This window comes from Chrysemys picta, chromosome 10 (genome assembly GCF_011386835.1).
Source record: "Chrysemys picta bellii isolate R12L10 chromosome 10, ASM1138683v2, whole genome shotgun sequence".
In the NCBI taxonomy this organism is placed as follows: domain Eukaryota; kingdom Metazoa; phylum Chordata; order Testudines; family Emydidae; genus Chrysemys; species Chrysemys picta.
This window is the reverse complement of record NC_088800.1, coordinates 38,807,006-38,823,221: the sequence shown is the minus strand read 5'-3', so window position 1 is coordinate 38,823,221 and position 16,216 is coordinate 38,807,006.

Here is a 16,216-nt window from a genome sequence, read left to right as displayed (position 1 = left end):
TGAGGTGAAGCAGCAGCCAAGGCCATAAAACCTGCAGAGCAGAGGAAAGCCATCTCAGTACAGAAATATCCTCTTCCTGCACCAGCTCTCTCTTTCCTACACTAGACAGGACCCTGGCCTCACTATCGCCAGCCAGAATGCTCAGTTCCACCAGGAAAGGGTCAGAGGTAGGCTGGCATTCTACTGTGGTTTCCATAGTCATTACTTTGTTCGTGGGGGATTGGTAAGGATTTTTGCTGGGTTTTGAAGGAATTACTTTGGACTACAACTGTTCCGACAGGGTGAGGGCCCTCTCCCCTCATCTGAGTCTGTGATCTGCTCCTGCTGCATAATAACCCTTTACCTTCTGCATGTCCTGCACGTGTGCCTTCCAAGATCCCCCTGAAAGGTCCCAGGCTGCCTTGCCCATCTGGTTTAGGAGATCTGCTGTTCCAACAGGGATGGAGGCACTCAGCACCTGGGGAAACAAACAGTTCAGCCATGGATGTTGTCCTTCCTTCCAGAGTTAATGGTGTAGTGGGAGGGGGTTCGGGGCCCAAGTGGATGAGCAGCCCTTGCTTGGGGTTCGTAAGGGACCCTGACCAGTGCTCGCTCATCAGAAGCCAAGGCAATTGTTCCTCAGGGAAAGTCATCGCCTTCGTTTGATTTATTTACCGCCAGTCTCTCTGTTTGGAAGTGTCCTGGCATTGCCACCTATTACCTCAGTTACTGGCTGTGTCATTCCAGAGGGCAGGAAGGAGACCCCAGAGCCAACCCCAACCCTTCTCCCAGAGCCACAGCTCTCTCTAGCCAGAAGGGCTTAGCATGACTGTATAACATTACTGGCACGTGCCTACCTCTGTTGTCCTTGCCAGAGCTTATGGCCAAGGGCACCCAGCCTCGCTGTCGCTTCATCCTCCTGAGCAGTAGCAGTATCGTCAGAGCACGAGGCAGGCATGGAGGGTATTCTGCCGCCAAACTGCTCCGGCGCCAGGGCCGCAAACTTTCTCGAAGGGGAAGGTTGACTCAGTACTGAGACGCCTCCTCCCTCCATCATCTCTCCCTTCCCTGTGCTGCGTAGTAAACCGGATGTCACCTCCCGCACCCAGTGAGAGTGCCCCGGCCTTTCCCACCCACCCACCAACCCTGCCCTAGCCGCAGGCAGGCCCCAATGGACGTGCTTCTGAAACACAGGCAGGGCCGGATTTATACCTTACGAGAGAGCTGATCCCCACCCCAACCTCGGGACAGAAGCCTCTCACTACTGAAAGATTAGGAGCAGATAGATAAAATACTGGGACTCACCTCTGTTACCCTTGCCAAACCTTCTGGCCAAGGGCAGTCTGCCTTCCTCATGCATCATCTTTACCACCACAACTGATGTCTGCAGGAGGAGAGGCAGGGCTTGCCCATGGGCTGCTGGGCTGAGGTGAAGTGGATGAGCAGCCCTTGCTCGGGGTGGGTAAGGGACCTAGACCAGTGCTCGCTCACCAGAAGCCGAGGCAGTTGTTCCTCAGGGAAAGTCATCATGTTTGTTTGATTTATTTACCACCAGTCTCTCTGTTTGGAAGTGTCCAGGCATTGCCACCTATTACCAGTGGTTTCACCAGGAATTGAAATTACAGGGGGTGTTCGAATTTACGGGGGGGGGAGGGAGGTCAGGGCCGATGAGGGGTGAGACTGTGAGGGTGAAGGTGGCACCATAGTAAAAACTGAAAAATGTTTCATTACCATTTTATTAGATTTAACTCATGTTTTAAAATCATCACACAAATTAAAGTTGGCTACTCAAGTCTTCTATGAAGCACTACGTCTACATCCTTCTTGGTTTCTTGTTATAATTTTGCACAACTCTGTTAATGAACTTCTTGAATGCAATGTGTTCATCTTCGGTGGCTTCTCGTGTGTCCGGTACTTCCATTCCTTCAATTGATATGCTCATTAGTTCATTCACATGATCAGGCAGAAGGCGACTTCTTTCAGATCACAAAATTCTATTCAATGATGAAAAAGAATGCTCAACTGTAGCTGTTGTGACTGGGAGTAGCAAGAGATGAATTCCTACTTCTTTCATCCCAGGAAACAGAACACAAAGATTGGGTCGAGCCACTAGTGATGATAAAAAAGAAGTTGAAGTCAAATCTTCATTCATTCGTCGTATGATATTCCACTCTGTGTTCAAATTCTCTATTCTGTCCTGATCACATGGCAGCCCCATTGCTGGTAGTGCCTCATTCCACTCAACTGTTGGTGTTTTATAGGACAGGCATCTGTAAAAGCTACGTAGAGGTTGAGTAGAATCTAGAAGTCGCTATTGTAGATTTTTAAGAATCAAGTCTGTGTACTTTTTCAGTTGTCTTAACAAACACTTCTTGTCTTCTTCACTTAAGGATTTAATATAAATGCCTTCATTAGTCAACTTCTGGACTGAAGTCTTTGCTTCTTCCAGTACTTTTTCAATGGATAGCTCTCTCATTGATCCAAATGTAGCTTCTATTGCTGGACAAAGATCTACTACTGTTGTAGCAGATGCCTGGATGGCATTGTTTAATGACCCAAGTGGTTTCAACAGTAGACTTACGAGAGAAAGAATGGCAATAGTCTTCTCTAAACGTAGTAGCAAAAGTAATCCACCAGCCACACTACTTAGATCCATCCCATCTTGGTAGATACTTTCCAAAGCCAGTAATAAGGGCTGGAGTAATTTTAAGACAACAGCCAAGGATCGCTCATGAGAAAGCCAGCGGGTTTTCCCAGGTTGGAGTAATTTGAACTTCAGTCCCAGTATATCTTCTATATTTTCCAAGATATTCAGTCTTTTTGAACAGCTGTATAAGGAAGCTAGTCTATGTTCATACTTTTCAAATCTATTATACTTTTTCAGATACATGTATTTTATCATACACTGTATATGCTTTAAAAGTGTGTATTAATGTTTCAATTCAAATTTCCAAACAGTCACTAAATTGGCATGTAACTAGTTCACAAAACAGGGGGTGGAGGGTTGGGGAAATTCGGGGGGGTGTAGGGAAATCACTGATTGCTCCAAAAGTGGTTGTGCGGGGTGGGGAACAAACTGCACCCTCATCCCATTCTCCCTACCACCCTGAGCCTTTTAACCTGCCACACCCCGTTCCTCCTGCTTCTGTCCCATCCTCTCCTCCCCCCCCCCCAAGATCCACCCCTGCTGAGCCCCTCTCCATGGTCCCATCCCTGCCTGGCCAGACTGCTTCAGAGCTGCACTTTGGGCCATGTGGGTTGGGAAGAGAGGCCCTGGGAGGAAGCTGCTCTGGCTCCAGACAAGTCACCGCTGCACCCTTTTGCCAGCCCAGTCAGGAACAGAGTGGCCCTTTGGGGCTGGCAGGCGCACTGAGCCAATCAGCTATGGCTGGTGCAGAGTTTGGCTGAGAGCTGCTAATTAAAGCAGGCGCATATACCCCCCTGTGTTCCCCATTCTAACACCTCCTGGCCAAGGGCGAATGGGGAGAATTTGGTGCTTAATTTGTGCAGGGCTGAGCCCCAGCACCTCTAAGCTTGGCAGTTCATAGTCCCAGCACCTCTGGGCTTGCTGTGTCAGAAATGAAAGTAAAAATATTGCTTGAGCCCCAGAACCTAAGTGGTTGAGCCCCAGCACTTCTTTCATTACAAATTGAGCATTGGGAGAAAGGTCCTCACCATCAGCCCCTATAATTACCCCTATTTATTCCTGAATACAGGGAATTAACCGGAGAGCCGGGCAGCCCCAGGAATATCTGCAAAGCCCCGTGCTGCTACCTGGAGCATAGAATCATAGGACTGGAAGGGACCTCGAAGGTCATCTAGTCCAGTCCCCTGCACTCATGGCAGGACTAAGTATTATCTAAACCATTCCTGACAGGTATTTGTCCACCCTGCTCTTAAAAATCTCCAATGATGGAGATTCCACAACCTCCCTGGGCAATTTATTCCAGTCCTTAACCACCCTGATAGTTAGGAAGTTTTTCCTAATATCCAACCTAAACCGCCCTTGCTGCAGTTTAAGCCCATTGCTTCTTGTCTTATCCTAAGAGGTTAAGAAGAACAATGTTTCTCCCTTCTCCTTGTAACAACCTTTTATGTACTTGAAAACTGTTATCATGTCCCCTCTCAGTCTTCTTTTCCAGACTAAATAAACCCAATTTTTTCAGTCTTCCCTCATAGGTCATGTTTTCTAGACCTTTAATCATTTTTGTTGCTCTTCTCTGGACTTTCTCCAACTTGTCCACATCTTTCTTGAAATGTGGCGCCCAGAACTGGACACAATACTCCAGTTGAGGCCTAATCAGCACAGAGTAGAGCGGAAGAATTACTTCTCATGTCTTGCTTACAACATTCCTGCTAATACATCCCAGAATGATGTTCACTTTTTTTGCAATAGTGTTACACTGTTGACTCATCTTTAGCTTGTAATCCACTATCACCCCCAGATCCCTTTCCGCACTACTCCTTCCTAGGCAGTCATTTCCCATTTTGTTTGTGTGCAACTGATTGTTCCTTCCTAAGTGGAGTACTTTGCATTTGTCCTTTTTGAATTTCATCCTATTTATTTCAGACCATTTCTTCAGTTTATCCAGATCATTCTGAATTTTAATCCTATCCCCAAAAGCACTGGCAACCCCTCCCAGCTTGATATTGTCTGCAAACTTTATAAGTGTACTCTCTATGCCATTATCTAAATCATTGATGAAGATATTGAACAGAACCAGACCCCAAACTGATCCCTGTGGGACCTCACTGGTTATGCCCTTCCAGCAGGACTGTGAACCACTGATAACTACTCTCTGGGAATGGTTTTCCAACCAATTTTGCACTCAATGTGACATTGTGCAGTCTATATGGATTTATAAAAACATAATAAGAAGTGAATATAATGTAACTGGAATATGCTTCATGCAAAAGGTCTCTTGTAAGGTATCATTACAAAGCTTATAATCTACTGAGTCTGATCATCCCATTTGTATAAATGTACCACTCGTATCTAAAACTAGAAATATGAAATATAACTCTGAGGGCCTATTGTAATTATGTAAAGTGTGGGCCATTAATGATGGTTTGGAATCTTGATGACTCCCATTAACAAGGACCATTGTCTGCAGATGGCTGTGTTTACCTGTTAGTCTTCCTGTATATGTGTGTGCTGGCAAGTGGGCAATGAAGTCTTGCAGTGACATGTGATCATGTCACCTGAACTGGAATCCATCTTTAACCTGGTGCTTTTCCAGTGAGAGGGGGTGGAAATCCAGAGGGACAAAGGGTTCCCGCCTTATGCAAAAGATATATAAAGGGGTGGAAGAAAACAAAGGGGGGAGGAGGAGCCATCATGAAGAATCCCCTAGCTGTCACCTGAGCTGGAACAAGAGCTGTACCAGGGGAAAGAATTGTGCCCAGGCCTGGAAGGTGTCCAGTCTGAGAAAAACTTACTGAAGCATCTCTGAGGGTGAGATTATCTGTATTTAGTTTGATTAGACATAGATTTGCGCATTTTATTTTATTTTACTTGGTGATTTACTTTGTTCTGTCTGTTACTACTTGGAACCACTTAAATCCTACTGTCTGTATTTAATAAAATCACTTTTTATTTAGTAATTTACTCAGAGTATGTATTAATACCTGGGGGAGCAAACAACTGTGCATATCTCTCTATCAGTGTTATAGAGGGAGAACAATTTATGAGTTTACCCTGCATAAGCTTTATGCAGGGTAAAACGGATTTATTTGGGTTTAGAACCCATTGGGAGTTGGGCATCTGAGTGCTAAAGACAAGCACACTTCTGTGAGCTGTTTTCAGGTAAACTTGCAGCTTTGGGGCAAGTGATTCAGACCCTGGGTCTGTGTTGGGGCAGATGGGAGTGTCTGGCTCAGCAAGACAGGATGCTAGAGTCCTGAGCTGGCAGGGAAAACAGGAGCAGAGGTAGTCTTTGCACATCGGGTGGCAGCTCCCAACGGGGTTTCTGTGGTCCAACCCGTCACATCCACCTTATAGTAGCTCCATCTAGGTTGCATTTCCCTAGTTTGTTTATGAGAAGGTCATGCAAGACAGTATCAAAAGCTTTACTGAAGTCAAGATATACCATGTCTATCGCTTCCCCCCATGCACAAGGCTTGTTACCCTGTCAAAGAAAGCTATCAGATTGGTTTGACACAATTTGTTTTTGACAAATCCATGCTAACTGTTACTTATCATCTTATTATCTTCTAGATGTTTGCAAATTGATTGCTTAATTATTTGCTCCATTATCTTTCCAGGTACAGAAGTTAAGCTGACTGGTCTGTAATTCCCCGGGTTGTCCTTATTTCTCTTTTTATAGATTGGCACTATATTTGCCCCTTTCCAGTCTTCTGGAATCTCTCCCTTCTTCCATGACTTTTCAAAGATAATCACTAATGGCTCAGATAACTCCTCAGTTAGCTCCTTCTTTCTTATGCAGTTGGATAGTTTGCTCTTGTGCCCTTAATAATGTCTCTTTGAAAAACTGCCAACTGTCTTCAATTGCTTTTCTCCTTAGACTTGCTTCCCATGGGATCTTACCTATCAACTCCCTGAGTTTGCTAGTCTGCCTTCTTGAAATCTATTGTCTTTATTTTGCTGTTTTCCCTCCTACCATTCCTTAAAATCATGAACTCTACCATTTCATGATCACTTTCACCCAAGCTGCCTTCTACTTTCAAATTCTCAGCCAGTTCCTCCCGATTTGTGAAAATCAAATCTAGAACTGCCTCTCCCCTAGTAGCTTTTTCCATCTTCTGAAATAAAAAATTGTCTCCAATACATTCCTGAAGTTGGGCTGAAGGCCTGATGTGAAGCCACCAGAGTATTTTATTGGACTCAGTTTACGCTGGGAGGGATGAAGTTATATGTGACCCATCCAGAGGGACAAGTCATGTGCAGATGCAAAATACTGCAACTGCTGGCAGGGGGCACCAGAGGAGAAGACCCTGATATAGCATGCCCAGCTGTGAAGGGGTGTGCTGGCAGTGAATTACCCTTCTGCATCTTGTATAGGACACACACACCCTTGTCCTGTGCTGAGGTACCAGGCTAGGGTATAGAATCCATAGGGCTAAACGGTGCCACTAAACACAGGTCTATTGTGGGGCTGCATTGCTAACCAGGGGCATCTCCTTGAGCTCCTAGAGTGTGCAGCTATTGCTTGTCTCCTCATTTGAAGATGGTGCAGCATGCTCCCTACTCCACATCTGGACAGTTCCCCTTTGGGGTGGTTTGCTCCCCAGGGGGCTCTGACATGGAGCAGTCCATGCACTCAGGAGACTGTATGGTGGGACTGTAGCTATTCTCTGCGCTAAGGATGCAAGAGGTTGGAGTGCAGGAGAGGAAGAGGGTGCTTCCTTATGCCCACCACAAGCTTGTATTTCTGCACCTGGGTCAGTCTCAATCTGATCCAAAAGAAACGGAGACAGGATGGTTTGGAGTTAAGAGATCCTTGATGGAGTTAGAGTTTTCGAAAACTAGAAGTAGGGCTAGTTCAGACCCAGGTTCTATTTTCTCCAAACCCTCACAACGTTCTGGAGTGGGGCGGTTCAAAGCAACTAGATTCATAGACTTTAAGGCAAAAAGAGCCATTATGATTATCGAGTCTGACCTGCATGTCATGGGTCATACAGCCTCACCCAATTATTTCTGCATAAAGCCCAGAACTTCTCTTTGAGCTGTAGAATATCTTTCAGAAAGGCAGCCAGTCCTGCCTTAAAGACACAAGTGATAGAGAATCCACCACATCCCTAGGAATTTTGTTCCAATAGTTAATTACCCTCACTGTTAAAAATTTGCACCTTAGAATCATAGAAGATTAGTATTGGAAGAGACCTCAGGAGGTCAACTAGTCCAACTCCCTGCTTAAAGCAGGACCAACCCCAACTAAATCAACCTTATTTCTAGTCTAAATTTGTCTAGCTTCAGCTTCCAACCATTAGATCTTGTTATGCCTTTTTCTGTTAGATCAAAGAAATCTCTTCCCTATGTACTTTGTAAATCATGATCAAGTCACCTTTAACCTTCTCTTTGATAAACGAAATGGATTGAGCTTTTTCGATCTCTCAGCATAAGGCATCTTTTTGAAGCGTGAAACGGACACCATAAATGGAAGTTGTTTTGGGCCCCATGTGATGTGTTAGCAGTTGTTCTAAAAAAATGACTTCTCAATGGAAGGCCAAGATTTTTGAGCCACCTATTGGAGCAAGAGTCGTTCTGTCAGTTCAGCAGGGCTGCAGTTGACTGACTTGTTTTTCTTGTGTCTTGACTGACTCAATGCAATCCAATAGCCACAATAACAAACATGCTACAAACTTCCATACCGTGGCCGTGTGTGTTTATTTGGAACCCCATAATGCCTGGCTGGGAAAATGGAGATGCACAGGACAGGCCCGTGGAGAGATAGGATCAAAGAACTAATGATTTCAGTGCCTGAGATATGGCGGCTCCACAGCAGAGTAACGTCACCTATAAACCATACGTGTCCGGCTCCGTTTGTAAAACCTAATCTGAATGATACATTAAGAATTAATTTAATATAAATACAGATTTTTAAAAAATCATCCTGTTTATCTAACATCACAATCGTCTACCTCCTTTCTGCTTTATTTCATATTTGTTTTCTGTGACACAAATATTCTGTGTTTTCTGTTTTCACATCAGACAGGAGTTATCTGCTATCTTAGACACAGCTGCCATCAGTTCACTGACTCTTTAGCAAATCTTCAGAAAAGACAGGAGCACCTCATGGCTCTGCCAAAATACCAAGCAAATGAATCAAGGTGCCAGCTGCTCTTCAGCAGATGCAGCCAAAGCACCCTTTCCTGACTCATTCCAGGCACCAACCACCTCGCAGGACACCTGTGCATACCCCCAAATTGTATCCAGCTGACCATTGAGAACAGAGGAACCCAGCCCCACAGAGTATGTTGGTTAGTCAGCAGACTGAGCTCTTTATTTTTTCCTTTATCCTTTGGCTCATCCTAATGCATCACCATAGCGTTTGGCCAGGCAATGCCCTCGAGCAGCAGGTTGGCATTTGTGGCCCTAAACAGCCCTAACCTAGAGGCTCAACGAGCAGGGAAAGAGCAGTATGCTGGTGGGAAGGAAGAGGGGAGATCTCACTTTGTAGTGGGAGGCTTTGCTGTGTATTTTGTAGGGTGATTTCAGAGTAGATGCACCAGCGAGCCTCCTACAGAGATCTGGTTTCTTTGCCTTGATGTAACGGAGTGACACGTGCCATGGGGTTTGGGAAACTAATGTAGCCTCCTCACTTCCATGTCCAACTCTTCCTTCTCTTGGTCTGAAAAGCTCATCCTGCCCCCAAGGTCTGCAATGAAGGGAGCTCTCCCCCCTGATCAGAGCTGAGTAGGACAGTTCCTCGGGTTCAGGAGTGAGGTCAGTTCCTCCCACTCTCACCATCAGAAGCTGGAGTGTCTGGTCTCCCTAGTCTAGGAGGTGGGTCTCTTCAGGGGAGGATTTAGGAGGAAGCTAGCCCACCAGGGAAGAATGGTTAGGCTGGGTAGGTCAGGCTTGAACTGGAAGTCTTATCATCCCAACATGAAGAAAGCAGCTGTCAAACCATTACCTATTGTAGTGGTCAGAGCTGAATTTTCTTCAGAAGTTTCAATTCTTAGAAGACCTGTTAGACAGAGAACAGTTTAATAACAATTTCACATGGTCTAAACGGAATATTGTCTGGTTATCGCTTCTTTGATATCAATGAATACAAGATGTCTTAATTTAAAGATTGGGGCACAGATCCTCAGCTTGTGTAAATTGGCCTACTTCTAAGCACACTGTCGGGAGGGGAGCTGTTAATAAAAGTATATATACAGGTGCATCATTTCTATCCTGTTTGGAAAGCCCCACAGAAGCTGAAAGCCGAGGCTTACCTGTTCCAGTCCCTTCTTGTGCTTATATTTGAATATGAATCCTATTGCTTTTGGAAAGCCGCCTTCCTCTTAAAACCAACTGATGGATGTTCCAGGTTAATAGGGACTTAAATAGAAGGGGCAATGCAGGCAGGCAATGCGATGAATGTGCGATCAGCCAGATACCTGTGAGAGTAAATTTCCCAGCCCTGCCCTGCTTTGACAACTTCTGTGCCAGGGATTGTATCACCAGCACAGTGTGCAGAGTGTGAGCATATGAGCAGATGCACCTGCAGCTATCCAGGAGGAGTCAGATTTTGCTTATTTCATAAATATATTAGTCTAACTATCGGAAAGGAAACAATGTCATTGTTTACAGCACTTAACACAATGGTGTCCTACTCCACGACTACGGCTTCGAGGCACGACTGCAATACCAATAATACTTAGTATTAGCAAAGGATCTTAAAGAGGAAGCAAACGATGTAAGGTGGAGATATCTTCCACTCCCAAAGGGATCCGCAGGGAACCTCAAATGAGGTAGGATCCACCAAACACATTGTAAATATTCTGTGGATATCACCTGTCTTTGGATTTATGGATTTTCCATGGAATTTCAATTCACAGTGACCTATTGATAGCCTCCTATATTAATTTTGATGGTCATCTCAAGAACTTTGCCAAGGAGATGCTACAGTCCCATGAACACTGGACTAGGATTAAGGAGTCCCAGGGCTAACTTCTCAGCTGTGCCTAGTAGCCACTTGCAGCTCTCTGATCCTAGGGCCAGTTCTATGCCAACCCTGGCCATGGTGTATTTTAGAGCGGCCTCATGACTGCTGTAAAGTAAATGTCTATGCTGCAATTAAACACCTATGTCTGGCCCATGTCAGCTGACTCTGGCTCACGGGCCTTGGGCTTCGGGGCTGTTTAATTGCGGTGTAGACATTCGGACTTGGGTTGGAATCCAGGCTCTGGGACCCTCCCCTCTGGGAGAGAGGCTTTCCTTCTAAAAACTCTCTCCAGGGAAAGGGAACAAGGGGACAAATGAAAGCATCACTTAATCCTTTACATTTCAGATGCTTTGACTGTTTTCCCTTCTTTTCTGTATCTTTCATAAAAGGTTCAAAGGATTTTTAATGGTGTGTTTGCCATGGGATTAGAAGGTCTCTGGATACCAACCCCTAGACCTTGTTTAATGCTGTTTCAGATTGTACAGTGACTGCGTTGTGTTAACACCTTTGGCCCATGTATTCCATCTAAATTAATACAACAGACGTATTGGGAAGTTCACCCCGTATCAGATCCCTCTCTAAGAGCTGGATCCCAGGCCCATAGAAGTCAATGGGTGTCTTTTAATTGGTTACAGTGGCCCCTAGATCTGGGCCCTGTAACATTTTTATTTTATCACGGGTGTTACAGATGGGGTTTGATTTTGTGACTCAGTTCACTGCTTCTTGTTATCAGCACATCAATTCCAGTCTCTTCCTGTAAAGCTCTGCAGTGGATTTTCCAGCATGACAGCAAGAGAACCCAAACAAACACTTCATGGATGGATTGAAGGGCAGTTTGAGCTGCAAGCTCTGGGCCATCCCCACTCGTCCAGAACAGGTGAGAGCAGTGGATCACAGACTGGAATGAGCCCCAACAGGACAAAACTTGTTGGGCAGATTGGAAAAGAGAGAGGAGAGAGCGAAGCCAGGTGACAGACCGTGACAATGGACCAAATCCTGGGTTCATGTCAATGGACATATGTCATAACTATAAAGGGAAGGGTGTAACAGCTGTCCTGTGTACAGTACTATAAAATCCCTCCTGGTCAGAGACTCCAAAATCCTTTGCCCTGTAAAGGGTTAAGAAGCTCAGGTAACCTGGCTGGCATCTGACCTAAAGGACCAATAAGGGGACAAGATACTTTCAAATCTTGGGGGGGGGGAAGGCTTTTGTTTGTGCTCTTTGTTTGCTCTGGGGACTGAGAGGGACCAGACATTAATTCAGGTTTTTCACATTTTTTTAAACAAGTCTCACCTATTTTAAACTTGTAAGTAAATAGCCAGGCAAGGCGTTTTAGTTTTACTTTGTTTTTTTAACTTGTAAATGTACCTTTTACTAGAGTGTTTATTTTTGTTTGCTGTACTTTGAACCTAAGACTAGAGGGGAGTTCTCTGAGCTCTTTAAGTTTGATTACCCTGTAAAGTTATTTTCCATACTGATTTTACAGAAATGATTTTTACCTTTTTCTTTAATTAAAAACCTTTTTTTTAAGAACCTGATTGATTTTTCCTTGTTTTAGATCCAAGGGGGTTGGATCTGTATTCACCAGGAATTGGTGGGAGGAAGGAGGGGGAATGGTTAATTTCTCCTTGTTTTAGATCCCAGGGCGGTTGGAACTGTATTCACCCGGAGTTGGTGGGAGGAAGAAGGGGAATGGTTAATTTCTCCTTGTTTTAAGATCCAAGGGGTTTGGATCTGTATTCACCAGGGAATTGGTGAAGGTCTCTCAAGGCTTCCCAGGGAGGGAATCCATTGGGATGGTGGCAGCGGACCAGAGCTAAGCTGGTAGTTAAGCTTAGAAGTTTTCATGCAGGCCCCTACATTTGTACTCTAAAGTTCAAAGTGGGGATACAGCCTTGACAACATAGCTCTATTAAAGTCAACGGCCCATTGACACCAGCTGAGGATCTGGCTTCAAGACAGATATTGTCTCTTGTTCTGAGGCTTACAGAGCCCCAGGTATATCCTGGTGCTATTTAATAGTCATTAATAACAAGAATGTGAATAAAACTAGGAATGGCTCTTCCCCCAGGTAAATTGATTGGCACCAGTGCATGTCCACTAGGGGCTGGAGTGTGCCCATTGGGTCAGATTTCGCTCTCAGCCTCGCTAGTGCATTTCCCTTGGAGTCTAACCTGTAGTAGCCCTGTCCAAAGAATAATGACCTCTCTGAACATACATCAGAGCCCTCTTCAAAGCCAGTGCCAAGAGCTGTGTGAGTGACAGCCGCCCAGCAGCCAAAAGGCAGAGTCCAGGAGGCCAAAGGGGCCTCCACAAAGCAAGGAGCTTCTGTTGGTGCTGCCGTCCATAACAAACACAGATGTAGCTGAACGGCTATGAGAACCAACTGCTAGTCCTATGAAGTCACTGGCAATATTCCCGTTGACTGCACTGGGAGCAGAATTACACCCGGAGGGATAAAAGCTGTTAGCACGGTCAGGGAGGGATGTCGACCCAGAGTTTTCTGTGCTGATTGGAAACAGCTTCTGCCAATACTGAAGAACTGTGCTAGTTGTGAACATGCATGAAACATGTATGTGCAGTCACCTGCCTGCATTTACAGTGACTGGGGAAGGGGGTCGGCTGCAGATATAAGGGGCTAGTTATGGGCCTCTGCATGGGAAATTACCCAATTTGCATATGAAATTGGAATCAATAAGGATGCAAATTAGGCCTGGATTCTGTGTGCACTTTTGCCTGCCAAACCTATTTCAAAATCAGGCCCTAACATGGGGCACCAGCTGTTGAACTGAAGTGTGTGTGGGGGGGAGGGCAGTTGGGGGAAATAAGGAGGGCAGAGAAAAGGAGGGGGAGAGGCTCTGGGGCCTCCAAGTCAATCCACTTCTGACCCTTGACTGAGGTTTATTTGGAGCATTTTAACATTCTAGAAGAGCCCACCAAGCCCTGGGGAGATGCAAATGGATGCTTTGTGTGTAAAATAATACATGACCCCTGGAAAAACCTTTCTGCAGCAATTGGCAACCAGCAAATAGCAATTCACCCTCCACAGCCAGACCAACCCTGGGTCAGTGCAGTAGTACTAGAGATCTGCCTCAAAACCAAGTGACTGGTGGCCCCCATCTCCAGGCCACAGATTGCTGCGCTGGAAGCTTTAACTTACCTATACATCTGTCACACGCCCTGTCTCTAGCAGCTCCTGAAGCCCACATTCTCTTGCTGGTCAACAGGGTTATTAGTGAAAAGCAAATAATTTATTGAAAGCTATTAATTAAACTAACTGAGCTTTACATTGTCCCAGGAGGGACCTGGATTTCATTCCTAGCCCTGGTCCCTTGCTCCATGGCTCAGCAGGGGCAGGGAATGTGTGTTCTACTGTATGCCACAAGACACCTGCATTTGATGATCTCTGGCCAGCTGGAACTGGGAGCACACCTTATTATCACACAGGAGACATAGCCTCAGCTGCTGGGTCTGGCTCCTGACTCCTTAAGCTTGTAGGACAACTGTATGCTAGAGACGGCTTGCAGAAGATCTATGTTGAAGTTCTGCCACTGAGGTGAAGAGAGGTCGGGGAGTTCCCTGCCTCTGGTGAAGTCGTCCCCCTCTGGATTCTCTTAAATCACCCTTGCCAGACAGGAACGTAATCCACAAGGTTCATCAAAATACTTCTGCAGAGCAAGTGTTCTGCCGTTGGAATGCACCAGGTTCTAGTCACTCTCAGGTATACTTGGAACATTTCCTGGGACCGGTGCACCCTGGTTCCCCACTCTGAGGCCTTCACTTACCCCCATCACTCCGTTTCCAATGGCACAGGTCTGAGCAGCACATTGTTTAATCAACCTGCTCAGGAGAGTTTTCAGGAGCAAATGTTTCCAGTAACAGTGGGCACTGGGTAGATGTTTGTTTGCAATGTGGTTACGGGTCTACCAAAGTGGGAAAACAACGTAATAGATTCCCAATACCTCCCTTTATTCAATGCCAATGCACCCCCCCCCCCGCCCCAGCACAGAGGGTCAGGAGGAAGTCCAGGCTAATGGAGAAAAGGTTCATGGGTGCCCCTTGTCTGTACTTTGGCAGCACCTCACTTCTGCAGGGGCAGTGGGCGCTTGTCATTACTACACAAGAGGCCAAGGGGCTGATTCGCAGCTCTACTTGGGCCAGAAACAGAGGGGAAGGCAAAGTTGGCTTTCAGCCACAGCTGTGTATTTGGGGGCTGGCCTGGCCCTGGTGAAAGTTTGAGCAGCCTGTGCTAAGTTACGCTCTATTTCCTGGGACCCCAGCAAGCAGAAAAATAGCCACAGTAGGGTACCCCCCTCCCTACCTTGGGCTCACCCTTTCCTGCCGCCAGGATGACCCCCTGTAGTCAGGGCCGGGAGCAGGGCTAGTGTACAGCCATTACCCCAGCTCTGTAGCAGCCAGGGATGCCCCCTCCATGGGAGGTATTGTCAGGGGGTCATTGCCTTCCCCTTTAAAAACTCTTTATGCTGCACACAGGGGAATCTCAGGATTAGACTCAGGCGCCAAGAATCAGGGCCTGACTGTCCCCTTGTGTAGTCATTTATGCCTGTGCCAAGTGGCTGCAAAATGCTCCTGTTCTGACAAGGTGCCAGACAGGGAGAAGCAGGCCCAGATCCTGCTGTGGGCCCAGATCCTCAAAGGTATTTAGGCATTTAGCTGGGAGGTAGGTGTCCAGATACTTTCAAGGGTTCGAGCCCTTGTCTTTACTACTGAATGAGAGCCCTGAGTTTGATCTCCACACATCAGGAGATGGATGGGGCACAGCTGTGCCCTCAAGAAATGAGCACCAGGATAATGCCTGAGCCCAGAGAGGATGGATCAAGTATGCGGCATGGGGGGCTAGGATCAGACCAACCAACAGTGATGTCAAACTGTCTCCCATCCAATGGAGAACATGGGGTATCTCACCACCCAACAGGAAGAGGTGATAGGTGGGGCACTTCTCCACACCCAGCTGCAACACTGGACCCGCTACAATGGCTGTTTTGGTTCCGTTATCTGTCTCATACACCAAGGAACATCCTATTTGCTCGGGAAGGTGTGAGAGAGATGCACACAAAGGAGAAATCCTGCTGTTAAAGGAAGCTCTATTGTCTGGCAGGCAGGGAGGTGGGTGGAGTGCTGGGCCTGGGCTGCTTTGGCTTGCAGGCACTGAGCTCTGGGCTCACTTACTCTGGAAAATTTCAGGCCCAGATCCTCAAAGGGATTTAGGATTCCTTTGAGGATGTGTGGGCCAAGGAGCATTATGAGAGAGGCTGCTTCCAGGAACACAGCACTCTGCTAAACAGTCTGAGTTGGGTTTTTTTTGCTGATGTTCTTTGATCCATCTGCCCATGCAAGTCCTAATTTACTAATGCTCACATGAGCACACAGTGCATTCAGAGGCATTTTGATTGACAGTGCTTCCCAGGCAGCACACAACTGCTATTTCACGGCAAGACGTCCTTGAGATTCCAGTCCTGGATTCCTCAGGGATCTGCCAAAACACATCATTCCTGAGATGTTTCAGTTGTGGGACTCCATTTCCACTTTACCAGGGCTCTGCAGATCTGCTGTGCATCACTCCCTTGCTATTCTTGTCCTGGCCATTTGTGTTGTCTAT